The 25,777-nt window shown below is 45.6% G+C and overlaps 1 long non-coding RNA gene and 1 pseudogene across 1 annotated transcript; one reads left to right on the plus strand and one right to left on the minus strand.

Moving 5' to 3' along the window:
• LOC129352989 (IQ motif and SEC7 domain-containing protein 2-like) overlaps positions 1–25,777 on the plus strand; it is a 98,548-nt pseudogene that overhangs the window by 3,809 nt on the left and 68,962 nt on the right.
• On the minus strand, positions 15,653–19,321 carry LOC129352994 (uncharacterized). The gene is made up of 3 exons (XR_008604965.1): positions 19,239–19,321; positions 16,019–16,165; positions 15,653–15,916 (listed from the first exon to the last, which is right to left on the minus strand). It is a non-coding gene; the product is annotated as an uncharacterized LOC129352994 (long non-coding RNA).

Below are 25,777 nucleotides of genomic sequence, written 5' to 3' on the forward strand. Positions count from 1 at the left end.
CATGGCTGTGATGCTGTGCTGACATGGCTGTGATGCTGCGCTGACATGGCTGTGATGCTGTGCTGACATGGCCATGATGCTGGCTGTGATGCTGCGCTGACATGGCCATGATGCTGCGCTGACATGGCCATGATGCTGGCTGTGATGCTGTGCTGACATGGCTGTGATGCTGGCTGTGATGATGCTGCGCTGACATGGCTGTGATGCTGTGCTGACATGGCTGTGATGCTGCGCTGACATGGCCATGATGCTGGCTGTGATGCTGCGCTGACATGGCTGTGATGCTGTGCTGACATGGCTGTGATGCTGTGCTGACATGGCCATGATGCTGGCTGTGATGCTGCGCTGACATGGCCATGATGCTGCACTGACATGGCCATGATGCTGGCTGTGATGCTGCGCTGACATGGCTGTGATGCTGGCTGTGGGCTGTGATGCTGCGCTGACATGGCCATGATGCTGCGCTGACATGGCTGTGATGCTGGCTGTGATGCTGCGCTGACATGGCTGTGATGCTGCGCTGACATGGCTGTGATGCTGTGCTGACATGGCCATGATGCTGGCTGTGATGCTGCGCTGACATGGCCATGATGCTGCGCTGACATGGCCATGATGCTGGCTGTGATGCTGTGCTGACATGGCTGTGATGCTGACTGTGATGCTGCGCTGACATGGCCGTGATGCTGCAGCATCTGTGGAGTTTTGTCTTTTCTGGGTAAATATGTGAATACTGTGGCTCATGTTGCTGCTTGTGCAGCGAAGCAGTTCATGTTCCTCTGTCACCATGACGCCTCCCTCCTTCTACACATCCATCCATCTGGACGCAACACCTCCCCTCTTCCTCCTCCTCTTCCTCCTCTTCTTCTTCTTTTACGGCGACGTAGAGGAGGAAGACCCCTCTGCCCCCCTCTGATGGTAACCCGACCGTCGTCCGTTAACACGCTGCTGAGGGGGATCGGCAGCCGCTGCAGCGACGGCTGGCTGTCAGGCGCAGAGGAATGATAATTAGAAAGCGATTGAGTCGGCAGAAGGAGGAAGAGGAGAAGGAGCGAAGGAGACTGGCCTGCAGCAGCGGAGGAAAACATGACCTGATCTCCATCTGATCCCAACAGGAGAGGAACCTGAGAGTAGAAGCAGCTGTGTTTTTTTAATTTTTTATTTCTGGAGGAGAGGATGATGAGGATGATGATGATGATGATGATGACGGCAGTGAAGGAGGAATGAACTCAGATCAATAAGCCTCCCTTCTCCACCTTCATCCCTCCATCACCTCTGCAGGAGGAACCTGTGAGGCTCCGTCTCTTTTCTGTTGCTTCTTTCTGAATGCCGCATCGTGTGGGTGTGTGTGTGTGTGTGTGTGTGTGTGTGTGTGTGTGTGTGTGTGTGTGTGTGTGTGTCACCTAACTGTTGGCTGCGCGGCCGCCTGCGCTCGCTCAGCGCCTCATGCATGTGTTGCTGCAGATGGAGGGAGGCAGGCGGTGTGTAAACGCTGCGTGGTCGGAGGAGCCGCTGCGTGTCGGTGTGGCTCAGAACGTGACGGTAAAAACACGACGCTGCTGTTAAATTAGCTCCAGATCGTACGAAGGAGCATGAGAAGAATGCAGCTGATGAAACGCCCACACGCCTAATTCTGGCTGCTGCTGTGTGGGATGCAGATTCATTTCAGCTCAGCACCAGCAGAACGTGATTCTCCTGCAGGAGAAACTCGCAGGCCGACCCGGTTCTCATCACAGGGAAGATTCTGATTCATCATTAATCATGATCACATTGCATAACTCTGAACTCTGGCAGCCAGGTGACCCTGTGATCATGTCAAACATCCACCATTGTTTTCATATTCAGAAATGAAAAACTCACAAGTTTTCAGTTGTTTTACATATGATTTATTTTTGGAGCTTATTGTGAAAGGCTTGCAGTGCTAGGCACTACAAACCAACAAGTTAGCTCTGCTATTCAGATGTATTAGTTACGCTAACACTAAAGCGCTACGCCACAGTGGTATTTAGCTGAAGCTAATGTTAAAAGGCTGATTCAGCCCCGTGTTAATGACACGAGTATAAAGCATCAAACTTCACCGTCACTCAGAGACATGAACACCAGAAACATGTTTTCACTTCTATAATCTCTGCCAAAAGTCCAGAAAACCTTCCAGTGTGTCTGATATTTTCCACTTCAAATGACTCCAGTAATAATTGAAAAACATTGATAGAAGGTCTGAAAAGTTGCTAAAAGTACCAAAGAGTCACTAAGTTGGCAACAGTTGACCACACCCCCATCCGTCTGCCTCTGATTGGCCACGCCCCAGCGTATATTGACTCCGCCCACATTTGGGGGAAATTTTTCCAAATTTGGGGCGGAACTTTGTTTTTCCAAGTTTTTAGTTTTAGAGTAAAGAGAGCTGAACTCAAATGCAGAACATTTGTAAAATATTTGAAACTAATGTGACATTTTGAGTTTTAATGCATCACTTATGTTTGGCTGTTAAATAAAATTCACTGAAATTAGAGGCTGTTAAGAGACAAAATGTGTAATTTTACTGATTTAAACGATGTCTTCTGACTGCTTGTTCAGGTTGAAGCCCAGATTTGATCATCTTAAAAGTGAAGGAACTGAAATTTGTGACGTCTGACATCATCGCATTTTCTGTTTTTTTTCATAAATTTAATCAGATTTTAAACGTGCAGCTTGTATATTTGACAGTGATGTAGCGATGCACATGAAGCAGGATGGAGTGATGGAGGAGGAGATGCTGGTTTTGTCCACACTGCGGTCGTTCTCTGCAGGTCTGAGCTCTGATTCTGCTTTCTCTTCCTTCCTGTGCCTGCAGGTGGAAGGATGTGGAGGGAGGACCCCGGACGCGTCCTGGTATCCATGGAGACGAGCGAGGTCTGAGGCGGTCTGCGAGCCTCGGGGATCCGGTCCGGCTGCGGGATGGACCAGGCCGGCTCTTCCTTCAGGAGATGAGTTCTGAGTTGTGCTTTTCCTGATCTGACTTCACTCTGAACTGTTGGACCGTCATAGCAGCGCTCCGGGTCCGGGCCGCCATGAGGCTCCGCAGGGAAGCCGGGGATTAGGTGGCGCTGCAGACGGTGCGCCCTCTGCAGGATGAAAGAGGAGCTGCAGACTTTGTTTCAGCAGGTGATCGGGTTCCCTGACTCGGCCCGTCCAGTCCGGCTGCTGGAAGCTAAAGTTCTGGATGGAGATAAGTGAGCGGATACGGATTTACTGAGCGACAGGAACAGAACCGAACCGCTGAGGTCCGCGCTGTGAGATCTGCTCCGGTGGGACGGCTGGGCAGGGGATGCTCCTCCGCTCCACACCACGCCCCGACTGGAGCGCGCAGGGCGGGCATCCATCTTGATTTTACATCAGAACTCAAAGAGGGACAAGACCTCTCCCCCCCACTCACCTCAGGTGGGGGGGAGGGTGAAGCACTTCCTGTCTGAAGGTGTAGGCCTCCGGGCCTCAGGTTGTAGTTTAGCTTGTAGAGTAGGCTTTCCTTCCTGGACCAAACCGGACCAGCCAGAACTGCCGCTGTAATCTGAGGTCATGGATGCCAGTCAGGGTCCGGGTCAAGGCGGTCCGGAAAGTCCCAACCGGGCCGTGGAGTACCTGCTGGAGCTCAACAACATCATCGAGAGCCAGCAGAAGCTTCTGGAGACGCAGCGGCGCCGAATCGAGGAGCTGGAGGTCCAACTGGACCGTCTGAGCCAGGAGAACAAGGACCTGCGTTTGGATCGGCAACCCATCGCTCCTCCTCCTGAGCCTCCGCTCCCACCTCCTCCACCTCCGCCGCCGCCTTCGGCCCTCGCCACAACAACCAAGAACCACCACCACAACAGCCAGGCTCCGCCCCCACCTCCCACCTCCATCCCACTGCACCAACCCCACCAGCCCCACCAACCCTACCAGCCCCACCAACCCCACCAACCCCACCAGCCCCACCAGCCCCACCAACCCCACCAACCCACCAACCCCACCAGCCCCACCAGCCCCACCAACCCTACCAGCCCCACCAACCCCACCAGCCCCACCAACCCCACCATGCCTACAACAGCGCCACCGCCCCCGTCTCGCCTCTGGCCTCTTCCCACCCAACCTCCATCTCTGTACCAACCCAGATCCTGGCTCCAGTCTCGCCCACCAGCCCGGCGCCACCGCCGCCGCCTCCCATCCCGCCCCGGGACCAGTCGCGCGCCACAGCCGGCTGACCTGGGTCCCCTCCACCAGCACCGGGACCAACACCAACTTCGTGGAGAAGGAGAAGGAGCGTCTGGAACGTCTGCACCGAGCCAACGCCGCCAACAACCACCACGCCCACACCCTGCACCACCAGAAACCGTGAGTGTTTTACCAGAACCAGAGCGAGCAAGAGGAACCAGAAAACCAGACGTACCGACCCGGGCCCAGTTAGCCGCACTGGGTTAATCACTCAATGACATTTCCTCCTTAAATGGCCCAAATCGTCTGGTTTCTGGGTCTCGTGCTCTTCTTTGAAAGCTACTAACTGCAGCTTCCCTGACAGGCTGTGCGTAAAGATGCTTTAAACTTCCTTCTGTTTTTTGCTTGATCTTCGCTGGCCAGAAACACGCAGGCAGCGCCGGTTGGTTGGGAGGAACGGTTGCATAACTTTTTAAATGGCTGCAGGAGACCAGCTTCTGTCCTGATTAGCAAGCGCCGTGAGGCTGTTGTGAGAAATATTCACTGCACAGGTTGAAATTTACAGACTGCAGCAGAATGATTGGTCCTAATGCTGGACCAGAACCGGGATCCAAACGGAAAGACGTACAGCAGTGGTAATGAATGACGTAGAAAACGTTTCGCTTCCCTTAAGTTCATTTTTACATATAAGCCCTAAAGCGTTAATTTACTTAGCTGTTTTGCTGCGCTGGGCAGCACTAATCATCCGCTAAAGCAGAAGTTAGTGCTGTTAGCACTAACATTAGCATGCTAGAGCTAGCATGCTAATATCAACCTTGTCGATGCCCATCGCATGTCAAAGACACAACTTTGTTTCTTTTTACTTTAAAACCAGCCAAGTCGATCAGCTCAGTGTGCTTAACATTTTCAACGGTAGCGGAGTGCTAAAGTGCTAAAGGAAAAAATCAGCTAATGTACCATTATTGGTACATTAGCTGATCAGTGCTAATGGCCACCACAGCTCATATGTCTCATTCAGTCAGCTCTGCTTTTTCCTCCTCTTGTTTTCAGTCCCTCTATGATCTCCTGCATGAAACATAACCTGAACATTAAATACCTAGAATATCAGAAAGTACTGACAGCACAGAGTATTTATTTTGTTTACATTTTATTTGGTTTATTATTAGAGAAGCAGAAATATAACAACCTGATATTAGCAGGTCCATTAGTTGGGCTACCTGCTCCAATAGTCTGGAGCAGTCAGCTAACTGTCTTTACTTTCTGTAGTGCTAAAGACGGCCATTTTTCTTTGTTGTGATCAGTGAATCTATGGATTATTATGGGATGTTAATGATTCTTAACAACCTGTTCATATTAGCTAAAGCTTCATTGTACTGACAACATGAATGTTTCTCCAGATCAACACTGGAATAAATGACTCAAAGACTTGAGACTTGACTTGGACTTTCCCCTTTAAAATGTCAGAAGACTGGATTTAGAAACTGACTTGAGAACATCTGAGTTTTGGTATTCTATATCTGGATGGAAATCTGGTTTTGGTCGTCTATATCTGGATGGACATCTGGTTTTGGTCGTCTATATCTGGATGGAAATCTGGTTTTGGTCGTCTATATCTGGATGGAAGTCTCAGGCTCTTGCTAGCGAACTGCAGATTTGTTGCCAATATTCTACGTCAAACAAGCAAAGTTTTTGTTTTTCTTTATGATATTCTGAGCGAAACCAGAACCACTGGCACAGCAAAGGACCTGACTGTGTTTATGACTAATCATTGATCATTTCAAAATAAAAGCACTAAGATGAGTCCAAAAACAGTTGCTTTAAGGTTTTGTGTGTTTCTGCACCCTTGAACACTTTCTAAAATCCTGCCACAAAGCAGCTCATGTTGCCACATCAGAACCAGCCTGCTCTTTCAGCCCAACTCCAACCTGCAACACAGATGCAATCAGCCCACCGCTGGTCAGGTGGTGTTTGTTTGGTCATGTGATGCAGCAGAGGATTGTAGATGTTTAACTGAAGAACTCCCAGAGGTTCTGCTTGTTTTGTTTTTTCATGTGTTTATCACATCTTTTGGCCAGTGATCATAATCGGCCGATTTCTGTGAAAAAGTGTAAGATCGGTGATCGCCGATCGTCACCCAAACTGAACGGACGGAGTGAGACGCCGGTTCTGCTCCCGCTGTTGGACCGCCGGTACTGGTGGTGATATTTCATAAAGCTGCAGCAGGAAACTTAAAAAAACAAAAACATTTATATCTGTGTTAAAATATGTCTACTATGTCAAAATCAGGTGAATTTATTGCCTGTTCATTTTTCCATTTTGCCAGATAAAATAATATTATTTATACCTAAAGTGAAAAATGAAGAGCAATTCCAGACGATCGGCAGATCGGCCTCATGGATGATCGAATCAAACAACCTGATCGGCGCATCACTAATACATTTTATATCACAAAAGAATCTTAATTTAGCTTTGTCATAATAATGACAATTAATGATGTTTATTGTTAGTTTCATTGTTTGTTTAAGTCATCATAAATACAATAAGGTTTCAGTTTAGTGGTTTCTATGTGTTTCCTAACATGGGAATGTTTGTGTTTGTGGGGCTGTAATTGCTGCGACACAGCCACCTAAACATAATGAGTATAATGAGTAATAATGAGTAATAATGGTTCTTATTGCCACTTTTATTGTTATCGCAGCTGGAGGCCAAAATATTGCGATAAGATTTAAATCCATATCGACTCAGAAACACAGAAACATGTTTGATCCTGAATGAGGTGAAGCAGGAAGTTTTCTGAGCTGAAAGGACTCTGTGTCCTCTCTGCGCCGAGAGAGCTTTTCCTCACCCAGTCCATGTTTTTCTGCTAACTGGTAAAACCGACTGGCTGCTTGTGGGAAGCACTGGTCACGGCAGCCTCTGTTGCTAAGCGACAGTGGAAAGCCAGTTTGGAGGACGGCAGCTGAAATGGTTTTAACCCCGGCTGGCAGACATGAGCAGAGAGCGAAGCTCCCGATGGAGCGGCGGGACTCAGATCGACGCCGCTGAGAGCCGGTCCATCACGCCGGTCCATCACGCCGGTCCACCACGCCGGTCCATCACGCCGGTCCACCACGCCGGTCCATCACGCCGTTCCGCCACGCCGGACTATCCAGGCAGACGGACCGGAGTTGGATTGAATTAAAGGGCCCTGCACTGGGCTGCTGTGAACACAGCCTAATAACAGAGGAAGGAGTTGGTCTAGTTAAAGTTTTGTTCTCCCCTTTAGTTCTGGATTTTTTAAATGAGCTTTTTATGGTTGGAAATGAATCCTAATCGCGCTCCGTCGCTCCTTTAATCACCTGCTGCTGAGTTTAAACGCATCGTTTCTGCCTCCTGACAACTCTTGTCCCCTCCGGCTCGCCGTACTCGGCCCGTCCAATTAGGGCCGGGTTAGACGCCATCGCTGCTGTTGATCGATGTCGTGATCATTCAACATCTGACCTGCTTATTAACACACACACACTCTCACACACGTCAGCGCGTCTGCCTGTTATATTTGGCAACGTGGAGACGAGACGTGCTGCCGTGTCGTCCTGGCAACAGCTCCTAAGGGGAGACGGAAGCCTGCTTGGTTTGATGGCGGCGGCGCGCGCGGCTCTAATCCCGGCTGACGTCACTCGGGATTTAATCCGTCTCCTGATTCCTGCTGGAATCCGGACCGGGTCACCTCCAGCCCGCCCGCTCACCGGGACCGGATAGGACCAGAAGGTCAGAAGTTTACATACACAGAGTGAAACCTGCCTTTTTAACTCACCGTCTGGAATTAAATCAGACCAAACTGCTCCAAACAAAAACCAAATTATTTCCATTCTGAGTGTTAAAGTCTGCTCTGGTCCGTTTCTCCTGACAGAACCGGTGGAACCGGGTCAAGTTTGGAGGCCGCCTCGATCTGCCCACAATTTATCTACAAGATGAAGAAATGATCACAGCCACACTTATTGTAATATAAGCTTCATATTAGCCAATCAATAATTATTAATCATTTCTCTGTTATTTAGTTAAAAGCTAAATGTTTAGCTTGCTAACTAAATATTCAATTTGACTGACATTAATGAACTGTGTGGAGAAAATAAGGCTAAAAAATAAACCTCAATTATTTTCTCTGACGGACTAAACAAACCAAATTATTCCTGTCCATATTTGACTTTAACTTTACTAACAATAAAACTAGACAAGAACTCCGATTATTTATGCTTTATATGTAAATCTAATATATTCCTTTCTAATGAAAACTGAGTGGATTGGTGTGAATTTCTCGTTAATGCTCGTCACCACTGCAGTCGGATGTTTAAGTGTAAACGTTCTGGCAACATGAATTGGGATTAATGAGTGAAGTCCGGTGGTGGCGGCAGATTGTTGGCAGCGCCACAGCAGAACCCAGATGGCCTGCAGGAGCGTTTGGCAGCAGCTGATGTTGAGATGGGACTTTTCTTTTGGTTTCCACTGAACAGCAGATCCAGATGTTCTTGTTTGGTGACAGAAATCTGAGCGATTTTCTGAAGCTGCGGCGTCACAGAATAGAGGACATTTCCAAATAATGACACTAAACCCAGTCCTGAAACTCCTCTGTCACTGTTTGATCAAAGAAGACTTATGATTTTAACATCTTAAAAGTTTAATTCTCAGGTTTGAATGGTGAAATAAATTTCACAAGCTTTTACAAAACAGCTACAAAAATGAATAAAATCTCTGGAAATAAATAATAGAAATAATTACTAGGGATCCAAGATATATTGGTATCAACATCGTGTCATCGGATAGCGACGTGTCATCGGTTAGCGACGGGTCATTGGATAGCGACGGGTCATCGGATAGCGACGTGTCATTGGTTAGCGACGTGTCATTGGTTAGCGACGAGTCATTGGTTAGCGACGTGTCATCGGATAGCGACGTGTCATCGGTTAGCGACGTGTCATCGGTTAGCGACGTGTCATCGGTTAGCGACGTGTCATCGGTTAGCGACGAGTCATTGGTTAGCGACGGGTCATTGGATAGCGACGTGTCATCGGTTAGCGACGTGTCACCGGTTAGCGACGTCATTGGTTAGCGACGTGTCATTGGTTAGCGACGGGTCATTGGTTAGCGACGGGTCATTGGTTAGCGACGGGTCATTGCATAGCGACGTGTCATCGGTTAGCGACGGGTCATCGGTTAGCAACGTGTCATTGATTAGCGACGTGTCATTGGTTAGCGACGGGTCATTAGATAGCGACGTGTTATCGGTTAGCGACGGGTCATTGGATAGCGACGTGTCATCGGTTAGCGACGGGTCATCGGTTAGCAACGTGTCATTGATTAGCGACGTGTCATTGGTTAGCGACGTGTCATCGGTTAGCGACGGGTCATCGGATAGCGACGTGTCATCGGTTAGCGACGTGTCATCGGTTAGCGACGTGTCATCGGTTAGCGACGTGTCATCGGATAGCGATGTGTCATCGGTTAGCGATGTGTCATCGGATAGTGATGTGTCATCGGTTAGCGACGTGTCATCGGTTAGCGATGTGTCATCGGATAGCGATGTGTCATCGGTTAGCGATGTGTCATCGGATAGCGATGTGTCATCGGTTAGCGATGTCATCGGATAGCGACGTGTCATCGGATAGCGATGTGTCATTGATTAGCGACGTGTCATTGGTTAGCGACGGGTCATTAGATAGCGACGTGTCATCGGATAGCGATGTGTCATCGGTTAGCGATGTGTCATCGGTTAGCGACGTGTCATCGGATAGCGACGTGTCATCGGTTAGCGATGTGTCATTGATTAGCGACGTGTCATTGGTTAGCGACGGGTCATTAGATAGCGACGTGTTATCGGTTAGCGACGGGTCATTGGATAGCGACGTGTCATCGGTTAGCGACGGGTCATCGGTTAGCAACGTGTCATTGATTAGCGACGTGTCATCGGATAGCGACGTGTCATCGGTTAGCGATGTGTCATTGATTAGCGACGTGTCATTGGTTAGCGACGGGTCATTAGATAGCGACGTGTTATCGGTTAGCGACGGGTCATTGGATAGCGACGTGTCATCGGTTAGCGACGGGTCATCGGTTAGCAACGTGTCATTGATTAGCGACGTGTCATTGGTTAGCGACGGGTCATCGGATAGTGACGTGTCATCGGATAGCGACGTGTCATCGGTTAGCGATGTGTCATCGGTTAGCGATGTGTCATCGGATAGCGATGTGTCATCGGTTAGCGACGTGTCATTGGTTAGCGACGGGTCATCGGATAGTGACGTGTCATCGGATAGCGACGTGTCATCGGATAGCGATGTGTCATCGGTTAGCGATGTGTCATCGGATAGCGATGTGTCATCGGTTAGCGATGTGTCATCGGATAGTGATGTGTCATCGGATAGCGATGTGTCATCGGTTATCGACGTGTCATCGGTTAGCGACGTGTCACCGGTTAGCGACGTGTCATCGGTTAGCGACGTGTCATCGGATAGCGATGTGTCATCGGATAGCGACGGGTCATTGGTTTGTGGTATCGGCCCAAATTTTCAAATCAATGCATGTCGCTGTAAGAAAGGCTGCCATATTTCCAACCACCGCACCAATCATTTATTCGTTTATTGATCCTGTGAACAAACTGATGTTTTCTTTAAGAAAGCTTTCCGGTTGCTCTGGACAGAACGTGGACATGTAAGTGTAAAAAGGAGGTTTGGTAACTCTACCTAAACTGTGATGCTCTGAGGTTAAAGGTTCTGTCCGGTTGGTGATTTGGTGTTTCTGCAGCCGTCGGCTCTGTCTCAGGACCAGAGGTGGTCGCGTTGACCTGAACGTTCGGTTCAGATGTTTACTGTAACTGTGATAACCGACCAGAACAATCAAAGCTTCTGTGTCAGAAAATGTCTGCTGCTTCTCATCGCAGCCTGATGACATCCGAGGTAATAAATCTGCTGCATATCCCCAGAGGACGGTGGCAGTGCATGATGGGAAGGGAGCCGCCGGCAGTCCTGTGCAGCGTGCTTCAGAGATAATCTGCAGAAATGACTGAGATTGTGATCCAGAGACATATCCTGCTGCTTTCCCAGAATGCTCTCTGCTCCGCGGTTGTGTGGGGCGACAGACAGAGCAGGAGTGATGTGGGAGTGCGAAGTGCCAGCGATCGCTGCAGAACATTCTGCTCCCTTTTCTGGATCTTCCCACATGCGTTTCTCAGTTTACAATAACTGAACATCTGATGCCGTTTTTCAGCCTCTTCACTGCAGAGATGTTCAGTTCTGGACCGGTCCGAGTCGTTTGGGCCGGACGGAGCCGTCTCCTCATTAAACCCAATGTAGCACGGCCTTCTGCAGAGCTCTAGCGCTCAATGGAACCATTATCTCTGACTGATGAAACTTTCCTTCCATCGGCGGGGAGGATGAAACGTGGAGCTTTGTGGGCGGGGTGCTCCGGGTCAGAAATGAAACGTTTTGGACTCAACTCTGTGGATGGAACTGTTCTGGTCTCCAGAAACTAAATAAACCTTAAATTTAAAAGGTTTTAAATAAAATATGACTTGTTAAATGTTATAATTTTACTTCTGTACTCTCTTCTGCTGGCATTGGATAGTCTAGCAACTAGCATGTCGATGCGAGTCACGCAGAACGTTTTGTTTTTAAACAAAACTTTAAAAAAGGAAAATGGTTGTCACACAATCTGTGTGCAACATTCATTAGATGCATTTATATGTGTTATACTGACAGTTTACTGTAATCCTACATGGCACAAACTATAAACATAATATATTATGGATTCGTCACATGGCACAGAAACGTAAAGCTGGACCCTAAAGGGCTGATTTACAGTCTATCTGCAGAAAAGTTGATCTGGGGTTTTGTTAAACTTTAACATGGTGAGAACATCCAGAAAAAATCTTTAGCCAACCAAGCTAAAGATGGACAGGAAAGAAACTAAATGCTTGGAGATGCTACATGCTAGTTGTGCTAATGCTAAAAGGCAAAGCTTGACAACAACTTATGTAGGTCAGAAAAACTTTGGATCTGCAGCACTGAAATGTTAAAACTCCAGGATAACATAAGCTGATGCTACCTGTTAGCTTAACAGAGAAACATCCTGGCGGTATCGGTCAGTTTGGTTCTGGAGAAACGAGCCGACCTGGAGATAATGGTCAGGTGGTCAAATCCACTTTCTAAAGGTTTATGTGAGCTGGTTCTACCTCAGGGTTCTGGAAAACCTCCACAAACCGTCAAACGTCCACAAACCGTCAAACGTCCACAAACCGTCAAACGTCCAGCTGTTCGCCTCCATTTTCACCTTTAGACCAGTAGTTCTGGTGGAGGGAACCCCCATGTTTCCGTCCACCTTCACTACAGTTCATTCTGTAGTTCCTCTCACTCTGACGTTATGTAATATAGAAACTTGTTTCTGTGTGTGTGTGTGTGTTTGTGTGTGTGTGTGAGGGTGTTTGTGTGTGTGTGTGTGTGAGGGTGTGTGTGTGTGTGGAGGATGAAGCGTGTAGCTGCAGCAGCGCCGCAGGCTCCTTATTTAGAGCTGTACTGTACAGCTTGCTCTGCACCTGTGTGTGTGTGTGTGTGTGTGTGTGTGTGTGTGTGTGTGTGTGTGTGTGTGTGTGTGTGTGTGTGTGTGTGTGTGTGTGTGTGTGTGTGTGTACTCCCTGCAGTGTAAGTAAGAGTGTAGGTGAAGGGGAAAGTAGGCTAGCTGATATGAATAGAGGGGTGATGAATTAGCTCTCAGAGCCGAGCTGCAGAATGGAGACCCGTGGGTCCGGCTCAGTGCGGAGAGGCGCTGAGGCTGATGCAGACGTTTACAACCCAGGGAGGAAAGAAGAGGGAGGATGAAGCAGGGCTGCTTTACTTTCTTGTGGAGCATCAAGGCTGACGGACCCCGTGGGGATCTGGAGAGTCAACTCCACCTGCCTGTTTCAGATTCAGATCGATGGATATTTAATGTAAATCCAAACACTGAACAATTCAATGAACATAAGAAAGTGATGTACATGTTTCAAGGACTTTTACTCTCCACTAAAGGACATTTAGTCTGTTTGACTCACAAGCATTTAGTTTGGTGTTTCTCACTGTGACAGTGAAAGAACAGAGCCAATCCAGCCCCTGTTTAATCCGCTTTAATCCAACTCCAGTCCGCTTTAATCCAACTCCAGTCCATTTGTCTAGTCAAAGTCTGGTTCGGTTGGTGAAGTGTGAATTCTAATTGACCTTTGACCTCTGTTCCTCCAAACCCGGTCTTGGTTCTGTTGAAGTGAACTCTGGTTCAGTTTGAATGCACAAGAGAAAGCCAAGCGGAACGGACACCGGTCCAAAAGCAGGAAGTGGGCCACAGCGCAGAGCATTCTGGGTAAATTCGACCAAAGCTAACATGCTAGCCTAGCACCAGCAGCAGAAATGGTTCCTGGTCTTCAGCCAAAGACTAAAAGAAAATCCTCCATCTTGTTTCTATCTGGTGAAGAAGAAGTTGCTCTCAGTGTCTTCAGACATTTTGTGTTGTTTCCTGCAGTGGTTGTTGGTGCAGCGCCCCACAGGCCAGGAGGGGAACAGGTCGGTTTGGCTCAAGAGTTCTGGTTCCAGTAGAACCGGGTCAACCGGAGCAGTGTTCCTTATCTTTATTCTGGAATTATTTACTTAAGTTATGCTTATATTTCTTGCTGAAAATTTACTTTAAAGTCAGTTTTGTCTTATTTCAAGTGTCCAAACATATCTGCACTGGATACTAAAGACTTTTTTCTGTGTTTTTTGACATGTTAGGTCAAAGGTGGAGTAAATAGATACAGACAGAAATAAACTATTCATGTTTTTCTTGCTGAACCTGCAGTTTAAGACATTATTTAAGGTTAAAGACATTAAGAATCAGGATGTGAAGGTGGAGGTCTGGTTTCTCTGGATCTGGGAAGGAAAGTTGAGGGTTTCTGGTTTGAAGTGCAGCAGCAGAAAGACAGAAACGTCTTGGTGGTTTTTAATAAATTGCCTCGTGATTCACTGCTGAACTCTGTGGCTCTACAGAGTTATGCAAGAGGAGAAGAGGCTGCGTCCACGCAGTTTACACCGGGCAATTCAGCAGAACGGCTGCTGTGGCGACGTCCAAGCTGAGGACGTCCCCTGTCCCTGGACGTCCCCTCCATCCTCTCCGTCCCCCTCCATCCCCTCCGTCCCCCTGTCCCTCCGTCCCTCCATCCCTCCGTCCCTCCATCCCCTCCGTCCCCCTGTCCCTCCATCCCTCCGTCCCTCCATCCCCTCCATCCCTCCGTCCCCCTGTCCCTGGACGTCCCCTCCATCCCCTCCGTCCCTCCATCCCCTCCGTCCCCCTGTCCCTCCATCCCTCCATCCCCTCCGTCCCCCTGTCCCTCCATCCCTCCATCCCTCCGTCCCCCTGTCCCTCCGTCCCTCCGTCCCTCCATCCCTCCCGTCCTGCCGCGTTCAGCAGCGGTTCGGAGGGACGCATCATGTTCAGTTTGAGGTTTTCACCTTTTGGAAACAATAACCTGACTGATCTGAAGACGGGGCGGATCTATTTAAAACACCCAAACGCAGCCCTGTTACCGTGACAACGCGTTTCTTCATTTACCCCGTTGTCCCTGACAACAGGGTTGGTGCGGTTTCTGCAGCAGCTGCTGCAGCTGCTGCAGCTGCAGCGAGAGGCGGCGGGTCTCTGTTTCGGTCCGACTGTCGCCCAACGTATCGGTGATTCTGCAAACATAACCTTTGACCTTTGATTCAGCAGATAAACGTCTTTATGGATGATGGTTGTTTTTCTGCCCTTTGCAAACCGAGCAGCCTGTGTGAATCAGTGACCTCCTTTAACTGATGTGACAATAGATGGTGACGTTTTGCAGGATCAGTTTTTTCTACTGGGCTAATATTAGCATAAAGTCACAGATCTCTGACCACTTCCTGTTTCCTTAGCGACCCATCACCAGGAATGCATCAGAAACGCTTGTTAAGGTGGAGCTTCCTGCGTCTTCAGCGATGTGGATGGATGGACACTAGGTGGTGCTAGAGCGCCTGGACAACGTTCTGCTATTGGGGTTTAGTTCTGTTTTATTTCTGGAATCTTCAAGTTTCCTCCATCTGCTAAATATTTAACTTAAATATGTAAATGAGGCCAAATCATCTGAGTAACGTTACAATAAAATAACTGAATAACGCTGTTCTGTTTGGCATGTCGATGAAGTCCTACTTTCTGTTTCTGTGTGTGAGACTTATGACCAGAGGATTTTAATATGTCAATAATATCTGCAGACAGCAGGCCTCAGGGCTGTAGCGAATCTGATTAATCTGAACTCTAAATCTTCATGAGGGCAGATTGAGGGCAGATTGAGTTCAAAGTGCAGAGGATATTCTGTGATGAACTTTCACTTTGCAGCTTTTAATCATTTGAAAAGGAGAAATTAAAATCTGATCCATTCTCTCTTTCAGAGTGATTTTTATTCAGAGAATTTTCCAGCTTTCGTTCCCTGAAAGGATCAAATTTAAGTCCAGACTTTGACTAGGCCCATTCAAACCATTCATAAGTTTGAAAGCATTTTAAAGCGTCTGGTTGGACTTGCTACAGGATGACGGCGTTACAGATTCAGCAGGAAGTGGATAGCGGCTGTTTTCTCTGGCATCAGGGTCACCTCAGTCCTGCAGCTGGTCGGCATGGCGATGGAAGCTGAGCCTCGCGGCGGCGGATCATCAGGCCGTCGCTTCAGATGGGATCAACTGGAAGGAGAAACGTTTCTGCTGCTCTAGATGGACTGTAATAATTCACATCATGTTGAGGAAGAAAAACAGGCAGTTAGAAAAATCTTCAAGCTCTTTTTGCAGCTTTGTGGTTGGATTTAACTTGGAAATCTGACCTTTGACCTCTGTAACCAGCTGAGAGGCTCTGTGGTATCTTTGTGTTTCATGTCTGGCTGAAAAATCTTCTTGTTTCATCCTTTGATTCTTAGTGGAAACATGTAAATGTTCGTCTTTCCTTCAGTCAAAGCTTCTCTGTTGGTTTTCTGGAGATTTGAAAAGAAACATAAAGTTTCAGTTTCATCCAACTGGATGATTCTTCCAGTATGTTATTGGTTTGTTCTGCTGTTGGCTTTCAATGAACTGTTATGTGATTTGTCTTCAGTAGTGGAGTCTTGCAGTGAAAGTGGAAAACATTCCTCACTGTTTTTATGGAAGAAACCTTCTCAGTTGTTCACAGGGTTTTCTAAAACCTTTTGGGAAAATCTTCTGAATTTTCCTTTGACTCACCATTAAACCGTTCAGCAGATCCATTGACTGGTGGCACTGATGCCTCGTTAGTTTAATCAGCATGTCCTGCTGATGCTGAAGAAACTGCATTTCTAACCTGCATCCTTTTTGTTTTAGCCAGCAGTAACAGAATTATGTGATGTGACTAAAGTGGATCTATTTAAACCACCGTATCCCAGCACAAAAACCTTCCATCAAAACATTTGTTGCTTTAAATTGACATGTTTAAATCAAACAAATTTATTTTCATCATTTCAATTTGCATGTTTTTATGAGTAATAGAAATGTGAGATTAAATTAGCAAAAATGAATTTGAGCTAATAGAAACCAGGAATGCTTTCTAAATATATGTTTGTAATTTTTCTACCTGTTTTTTTAAAGTGTGCAACATTCAAACCTCTGGTTGGCGTTTAATGAACCGGAGCAACTAGAGCGAACACTTCACCACACAGAACAAACTTCTCTCTAACTTTGATGGAAATTTTCAGGTAGATTCCAAGAAACTTTTCCAGAATTTATGACGCATTGTCCAACAATCCACCGTAAATTACCAGAAATGTTTAATCCTGGAAAGTTCTTAGAGATTATGCGGCTGTTTTATTGGAAATGATGGATGGATGGATTTTGTTTTGCTACAATAATAACTAAAACACTCAGCAGCTGTTTTGTGGTAGGAAACCTCAGGACATGTTGGATATATTTTTTATTTCTTGTTTTTTCATCAATCTCCCCAAATTGTTGCAGATTTAGGAGATTGATGATCTGACCATGTAAAAAACGTTTTCAGGTCTTTTGATCTTCGGCTGTCAGATCAGAGTGAACGACGTTTAGCCTGGAAGCCGTTTATCAGGAAACAGACATTCAACTGAGATTTAAACACGTTTTCACATCGCGGCAGCAGTCAGGGGAATTGTTCTGACGTGGAACTGGAGGCGCGTTGATGGACCGGCGATCAGTGGGTGAACCAGAACGGCCACCATACTGGGAGAACCAGATTTGGGTCGGATTGGATGTTTAGTCTTTTAGTATTACTTGTGGGCTGATTTGATTCACATTCTTAATTTGTCACCAACAGCTGACTGGTTTATAGTGTCATACTTAGAAAACTTTACAGTAAAAAAAGTCAATAAATATGACATTTTTGTTGAACATAAAAAGCAGGATCCATTCTGTATAATTCACATTAATCTGGAGAATCTAAATGTATTTTATAATCCCAACAGCAGCACTGCAAAGTGCCAGTTTGACCCGACGCCAAACACAAGTTTGTGAAATTTTCACTCATAAAGTTCATAAGCCTTTATGATTTAGGAATAAATCAGGTTTAAACTGCTGCATATGAGCAACATTCGATGAGGAAACGACAAAAAAAACCAAGAAGCAATCTGGGTCTCGGTGATCGGGACGTTAGCGACTGAGCTAAAATCAATAAAAACTTTTATCTGTGCATCATCCTCCCCCTCCTGACTCACTGTACAGTTTATATGTACCGCTTCGATGCTAACTGCTAGTGCTAATGGCCGACTGACTGTGTGCTAACCATAAGCTAATACTCTGTTAAGCTAACACCTGTGATTGTATGCTAATGCTAAATGTTAGCGATGCGTTGCTGTGACAAAGTGTTTGAATCCCTGCAGATTCCTTCTGGTTTTGCATTTTTTCACACTTTAATGTTTCAGATCATCAAACAAACTTAGCAACATTTAACTTTGACTAAGCAGTTGTAGATTATTTCTTTTAATAATAGAATGAAGAGGCGAGCAAACCAACCAGGTTTAAATGATTTCTGTGGCCACACCCAGTTCACGTTTCACCAGAAGCCTGATTGATGACATGATGGCTGAAGGATCTCAAAGCTCACAGAAACAAAGTGTTTTGTCGCCTCTCAGACTGTGAGTGGCTTCAGAGGCGTTTCTAAGTGCCGGAACCGCATTCTGGGCTGATGAGGCTACAATGACCAGAACTGACCCAAAACACGGCTCACATTTTAAAAAACCCGTTTACAAAAATATGTGCTGACAGACAAGAGAAATGGACATATTCTAGAAAAATATGTCCTGTTTTATCAAAAACCTAACATCATAGTGATATTCGGACATGGTGGTGGAAGTGTGATGGTCTGGGCCTGGAAACCTGCCACAGCTGGTTCTGAACGTTTCAGTGGGAAAATTAAAATAATTCTCTGCCACCATGATGGCAGTTGTTATTTTCCTCAGATTATTTTTGCCACTAAAAGCAGTTTGATGATCTGAAACATGAAAGTTTGGCATAAAAACAGACGAAATCTTTAAGGGAGTGAATCTTTTTTCACGGCGCTGCAACTATTTAAGACTCCATACTAACTGTGATTGATTTTGTTTGCTAAGGTAATGCTAACCTAGTAAGATGTAGTGTGCTAACTGTTAGCTAAGACTGTTTAACTAAGTGTGTGCTAATGCTATGCGGCTGTTATTCTGTGTGCTAAGCTAATGCTAACAGATGAACGTGTGCTTTTTGCTGGTGCTGTTGCTGACAGCGTGCTAACCATGCTAAGCGTGCTAACGGTGTTTGTTTCTGTGTGCCTGTCTGTTCTTGTTCTTGTTGTCTACCTTTCTCTGTTCCTCTCTTGACTTTATTTTTCTCTCTTTTTTTCTCCCTCTCTATCTTTCTCTCTCTCTTTCTATCCCTCTCTGTCAGGTCTTATTCCTCCTCCTCCACCTGTTCTACTCCACCACCTCTTGTCGTACCTCCAACAACCCTACTAGCATCACCACTCCTTCCTCCACCTCCTCCTCCTCCTCCTCCTCTCTCTACTCCTCCAGTCTACCTCCTAACAGCCACGCCACCTACCATCAGTACTGCTGCCCCGCGCGCCTCCGCCTGCCCAAGCCTCCCTGCGCCCTGCCCCCCGCCAAGCACCACGAGCAGGCAAGGTAAGGGCCAGAGTCCCTCCACCTCCCCCTGACCTCCTCCACCTCCCCTGACCTCCTGACCTCCTCGCTCTCGCCTCTGTCGAGCTCCAGGGAAACGTGAGCTCGTTTAGAGCGAATTTAGCCCCGACGGCCATGAGGATCGTTAGGAAACGATTCTGCTGGTTTCCCTTTTGCTTTTGGACAGATTTTAGAATTGATCATTTTATTATGTTGACCATTAATTGGCTCCAGATTTTTCATTTAACCTCCTAAGCTAATATTAAAAATGCAACAAAACTAAGAATTCTATTCCATTTTTGTTTTCAAAACGAGAAAATAAACATTTTATTTACAACAGTCGTTTATTTTAGTCTTCCACTAAAATATGTCTGATATCAAAATGTGAAAACTCAGTCATATTATAAGGCTGAGATGAGGACTATTTATTATATCAATCAATTAATAACTAAAATTAATATCATTTCTTACAGAATTTGAACCAGGTGAAGCTAAAACTGACACTTTATGAGTTTACCCATATTTACACATTTCTTTAACTCTTACAGTCAAAATGAATTAATTTTGTAAAGTTTTGTCTTATTTATTGCTTTTAATATTTATTCTTTCAGCAAATGACTTTTAGAGTCTATAGACTCCAGATAACAAGTTAAAATAGATCATTTCAATAATCGACTAATAACAATTAATGTGCTTATGGAAGCCCAGCAGATTGTTTCCAATTGTTTCCTATTTATTATTATTATTATTATTATTATAAAGGATCAAATGTTTTTTACATCTGGACAAAATCTTAAATTTGGAGTCACTTTATAATATAGTAAATTTTAATATTTTGTTTAAATTTATGCAAACATCACTTCCTGAATTTGATCTCTTATGGCTTTTTAACCATTTTTACATTTATTTATTTCAAAGAAGGGATGTTTTCCTTAATTTTATTTAATTATATTTTGAATTATGTAATATTTGTCTACATCTTGACAGCGTCTTATTTCTGCAGTAGCTTGATTGAGAGTTAATTTGTCTGATATCTGCAGAAAAATCTGAATTCTTGATGATTCCAGCATATTTAGGTAAAAACTTAAATATCTACTTAATGTTAGTTTTCTTCATTCGTTTCTTTTCACCAGATTTGCAGTAAAATGTCCAGATTCGCTCTAAACGGCGCCTCACTCTGATCCTCGCTGCTCTGATAACCTGCAGCTTTAATAGTAATAATGATAACAATCTGCATCAGCCTGACTCACACTCACTCAGCGATAAAGGTGAAGCCGCCAATTTTCTCCTCATCCACCTTTTCCCCCAACACCATCCTCATCCTCATCTCTCTCTCTCTCCTCACTCGCTCGCCCTCATCTGCTTCATCAACGCATCATCAAACAGACTTTCAAACCCAAACCTTCAGAACCGAACGAAACTGAAATATGACGGCCAACAAAAAAATAACAAAAACTTCAGATTGAAACACAAAAACTTTAAATACATTTTCTGATTAGATTAGTTTGGACGCGACGTAAAGTTTAAATACTTTATTACATCTTTGTTTTAACTTCTGATCCTTCAGCAGGATAAAACTAAACTTACATACTGTAAACTAACCTGCAGAGTTATTACACTTTAAAGTGTTCCTGTGCATTTTTATAAAAATTCAGACTGCAAGATGGTTTCAGTCTGCAGGATGTTTTTGCATCTTTGACTTCCAGTCTTGCTGGATTTTCAACGTTTGTCAGAAGAGAATAAATAAGAATTTATTATCCAGTTTGAATCTGACTTTGGCCTTTCAGGACAGTTTTGTTCCAGAAACGTTTTATTGCTTCTCTCAAACTGCAGTTTTGATGAGTTGAATTTCAGAATCTGGTGACGTAATCTGAGACATGGTCAAAATGTGACTGAAGGTCTCTGGAATCGGCTTTGTTATTTTGGTGTTTGTGAGGAAAAGATTTGTGTTTTCGTCCTGTTTTCACATGTTCGCTAATCTCCAATTAAACAAGAAAACTCCTCTGATTGGCTGCTGGAGTCAGCCAATCAGAGGAGACGCCTCAGCATTAAGCCCCGCCTACTTTAGTGCGGCTACAACCAATGCTAAACGTTTTATGGAAACATTTTCCTTTTACTAAACTGCCACAAACTTACTTATGTAATTCCAATTTGTGCAATTATGATCAATTAAATATGTTGATTGATTTTCACAAGAGCAAACTAAAGATTGTTGACATTTAATTTAATTTTTTTTCTTTTTCTGAAAATTACACTTCATAATATTTGTTTTCAATTCGGCCAGATGTTTATTTTTGAGATGTTTTCCTGGTTAATTCGGATCCAAAGATTATTTCTATTTTCCAAAGACAGAGCATCATGGTTGATTATATTCAGAAGATTTAGATTTTAATCATTTCGGTAATTAAAACGCCTCAGGAGGAGGTTTCCTCCAGAACAGGTTCTGGTGAGAAATATGAGCATCGACAGCAGAACAGAGGAAGATGCTGTTGAGACGGGGTCAAGGGTCATATCCACAGGGCAATAAGTCCTGGGCTGACTGGCCGCTCAGAGAGGAAGAGGCCATTTCTCCTCCAAGCTGCATTCATGGAGGTTTGACCTACGGCATGAAAACACCACCTTAATGTGAGGCGGTGGCAGCATCATGCTGAGGCGTTTCACTGCAGGAGGGACTGGTGCTCTTCATCAAATAGATGACATCATTAGTGAAAACACTGACGGCATCCAAACAAATCAGCCTGAGAACAAATGGGTCCAGATGTCGACGACCCTCAGCGTTAGCTAAACTGGTTCCAATGGCTTCCAGGTTCCTGCTCACCATCATGAAGTCTGACCCGGTTCAGATCCACCAGGATTGGGCCAAAAGCCCAGCAGATTACTGAGAAGAGCCCAAAACATCTGACCCGGGTCACACAGCGTAAAGTAACTCCCCATGAAAGAATAATAAATGTTGGAACGTCCACCAAAGTGGGCGGGGCCTTACGCTGGGGGCGTGGCCAGCTGTGGGGTGAGCAGAGGGGGCGTGGTCCAAACCAAAGAAGCAATGTTGCCAACAACTCTAGAGTCTAGCAGCAAATCTGGTGACTGTTCTCTGTTTTCATTGGACACTTTCATGGTGACATCACACAAATGGACCAATGGCGCCGCTCCCCTTCCTAAGCACTGCAGTCAGCTGTCGTCCTGCAGCAAAATGGCTGCAGTCAGAGCAGAGGAGGCCCAGTCCAAACAAATCATCAATACTCCTGACCTCCTCCAGGGGGCGTATGTCTGAGTCAGATCAGACGTCAACCAAACTGTACCGTGGTAACTAATCGGAAAATTAAGCTGCAGTTTCCACTGCTCAACCAAGAGGGCAGTATTGAGAGCATATCAGGCTGAATATTGCAAAATGAAACAGATTTACATTAAAATATCAAACAGAAATAAAAAAACCCAAACAACTTCAACAGACAGCAAGAAACGTTTCATTTGAGGGTGAGTCACACTTCTACCCTTCACCAGGGAAATGTAGGTAAATTTCTGAAGTCGGCGACATCTGGTGGCTGACTGCAGTACTGCAAATCCACAGTTAATTTTCTTAAAAATTAAGTGATTCAATGTCAGCCCTAAAAAATTTCAGTTTCTTTAAACTTTGTTTTAACTGCATATTGTTTCTTGGGGGCTCTGACAGACTTTTTTCTTCCACTAAACCTTCTACTAATACAGCACTCTGAACAGCTACATTTTTGGCAGTGACTTTTTGTGGCAGTTGTCAAGTCAACGGTCTTTCGTGGTTTAATTGAATCGATTTGGACACGTCACATCAATCCACATCACAGCTCAGTGAAAATATTGGTGAAGTGATAAAACTGGATCGTTTCCTGAACATCTGACTGGCTTTAGTTTGTTTTAAGGGACTTTGTTATGAAATATCGGGCCATCAGCTTTTTAAAGACATTTCGCTAAAATGACCAAACTTAATTCTGGACTATTTATCTCTTGTTGCTCGTTTCAAACTGCAGATCTCTCCTATGGCTGATTTACAATCTGTAAAAGTTGTCAGATTATTTAAATGAGAGACAAGGGAAGTTAAAACTGCTGAATGGGATCAAAGTGATGGATTACAGCCCTGCTTAAAAATCACAGCTGCAGCGATTATTGCACTAATTTGCACTTTTAGGCATTACATTTGCATTAATGTGCTACTGGTCCTAAAAATAGCTCGGCTTTCCCTCCATCGTCATCCATTCATCCTTCCTTTCTGTCCTCTCTGGCTCAGTGGAAACTTTCAGGGTCAGAAGTGACTTTGTTGACCTCTGGCTCTGGCAGTTTCTGTTTCACTGACTCACTTTGGCCCCCAGGCGACCAGGGGACGCAGCTTCACCTCTACTTGTAGTCATAGATGAGGAAACAGTGACATCTGGTGGCTGATTGCGGTACTGCAATCCAAATGAAAGCCATTCTGCCCTCTTCCTCTTTTTACTCTTCCTCTCTGTCTGTCTGCTGGTCTGTCTCTCAGAGAGGACGAAGACGATGACATCGCCCATCAGTTCTGTTGCCCCGCCTCCGAGTGCAGTAGCCCCTCCTCTAGGTAACATGGGCAACTGTGAGACCCTGGTAACGAGCCCCCGTCCGCCCTCCACCGTGGTATTCGCCAAACCTTCTTCGCCCTTGAGTCGCCAACAACAAGACGACATTTTGAGCACGAAAAAGATCTTTGAAGTTTAAAAAAACAGGAATACCTGAATATTTTTTTCACTTTAAAGGCTTGTTTGCTCAGAAAACCTGAAGCTAAGAGACAAAAAGCAAACGATAAGACCGGCTTTGCAACCCTGCTGCTAATCCTGTCGAGGCGTTTCAAACCTGTGGATCAGATAAACAGTGAGCTCCACTCCGAGCTCCAGGGACGCTCTGAGAACAAACTCAGACCTCGTCTCCCGAACCGTTCCTCCCCGTCCCAGCATGAAGCCATGACCCCGCTGCGCCCCCCCAGGGGCGTCTGCGCCCCCAGGGCTGTCTGCGCGCCAGCAGGCGGCGCTCCGGGCTGCTGTACAGCCGACCCTCCCTGAAACAAGCAGAACTCTGCGTCCGCTGGTGAGTTCATGAACAGCCTGAGCAGCTCTGCCTGGTAACCGTCCGTCGTTCCAGAAACCCGACCCGCTCCACCGCAGTGGTGACCGGATCCATGATGACGACTGTCTGCTCCTTCATCGGCAGCCGGGTTCTCCTTAGAACTGCGTCTTATCGTAGGTCCAATGTTTGACGGTTTCTGAGCAGATGAGGGTCCATGTTGATGTTTGGAGGAACATATATTTGCCAGGATTTTGGATCTTTAGGTGAAACTAACAGACCGGATTTTCTGTCCATTTCACCTCCCCTGAAGCAGCAGATTGTCGGAGATGCATAAACGCTTGATGTGCTTCCCCCTGGTGCAGTTTTAGGGAGAACCCCGGTGCCTAACCTGTACAGCAGGGTGTCAAACTCCAGTCCTCGGGGGGCCGCTGTCCTGCAGTTTTTCAATGTGCCACAGGTACAAAATACAGGAATGAAATGGCTTAATTACCTCCTCCTGGTTCTCCAGAGCCTTAGTGACGTAATTATTCTATTCAGGTGGAGCAGAGGCTCATCTAAAAGTTGCAGGACAGCGGCCCTCGAGGACTGGAGTTTGACACCCCTGCGTACAGCATGCACACACACACACACACGCACGCACACACACACACACACACACCCCACACACACACAGCAGCTGCAGCCGTCGCCTGACTCACCTCTGGATCAGTGTTTACATGCTCAGGACTATACTGTCATTAAATCACGTAGCAAAGCAAGCTGGGATTTATGGACTGAGACGTGCAGATCAAGCTCAAAGAGGAGAAGAACAAGAAATAGCAGCAACTGCTACTGACCAACAACCTGGGAGAGGTTGAGGAGGTTTATGGGAAACATTCATCTGAACATTTTTCACAACAAGAAAGCTGCTAATATCCCAGAAGAATGAAAGTAGGGCAATAAAACACTTAGAGAAATGAAAAACAGGTTAAAGTTCCTGACAGCAGCGGTGGGCACACTTCAGCTAGCGCTAATAGCTGAGCTAATGTTTTGCTTGGCGCTTTAGCTGACTTTAAGAACATTTGGCACACTTGGCTTTTCCTAAACTTGTACTGTTGTAGGTATTTGTAGTCCAAAGACAGACACATTTAAAAGGTTTTATCATTTAAACTTGATTTTTAGGACAATACAGACATTAATTGAAGATAAATCTGGAAATTAGTATTTTGTTGCCGATATTTGAAGGTGTAAATTTAAATCATAAAAAGTTAACATGTAAAATGGCAGAATTTGTTGAAGCAGTTTCAACATTTTATTCTTTCAGAATAATCTTCACAACGATCCTCAGGTTCTCACCACTGTTTTAGTGAATCACATGATTTTATTCTGTACCCAGAATGTAACTGATGGTAAAATTTAGCATGTTAG

The sequence above is a fragment of the Poeciliopsis prolifica genome, unplaced genomic scaffold (assembly GCF_027474105.1).
Source record: "Poeciliopsis prolifica strain line A6 unplaced genomic scaffold, Auburn_PproV2 SCAFFOLD082, whole genome shotgun sequence".
In the NCBI taxonomy this organism is placed as follows: Eukaryota; Metazoa; Chordata; class Actinopteri; order Cyprinodontiformes; family Poeciliidae; genus Poeciliopsis; species Poeciliopsis prolifica.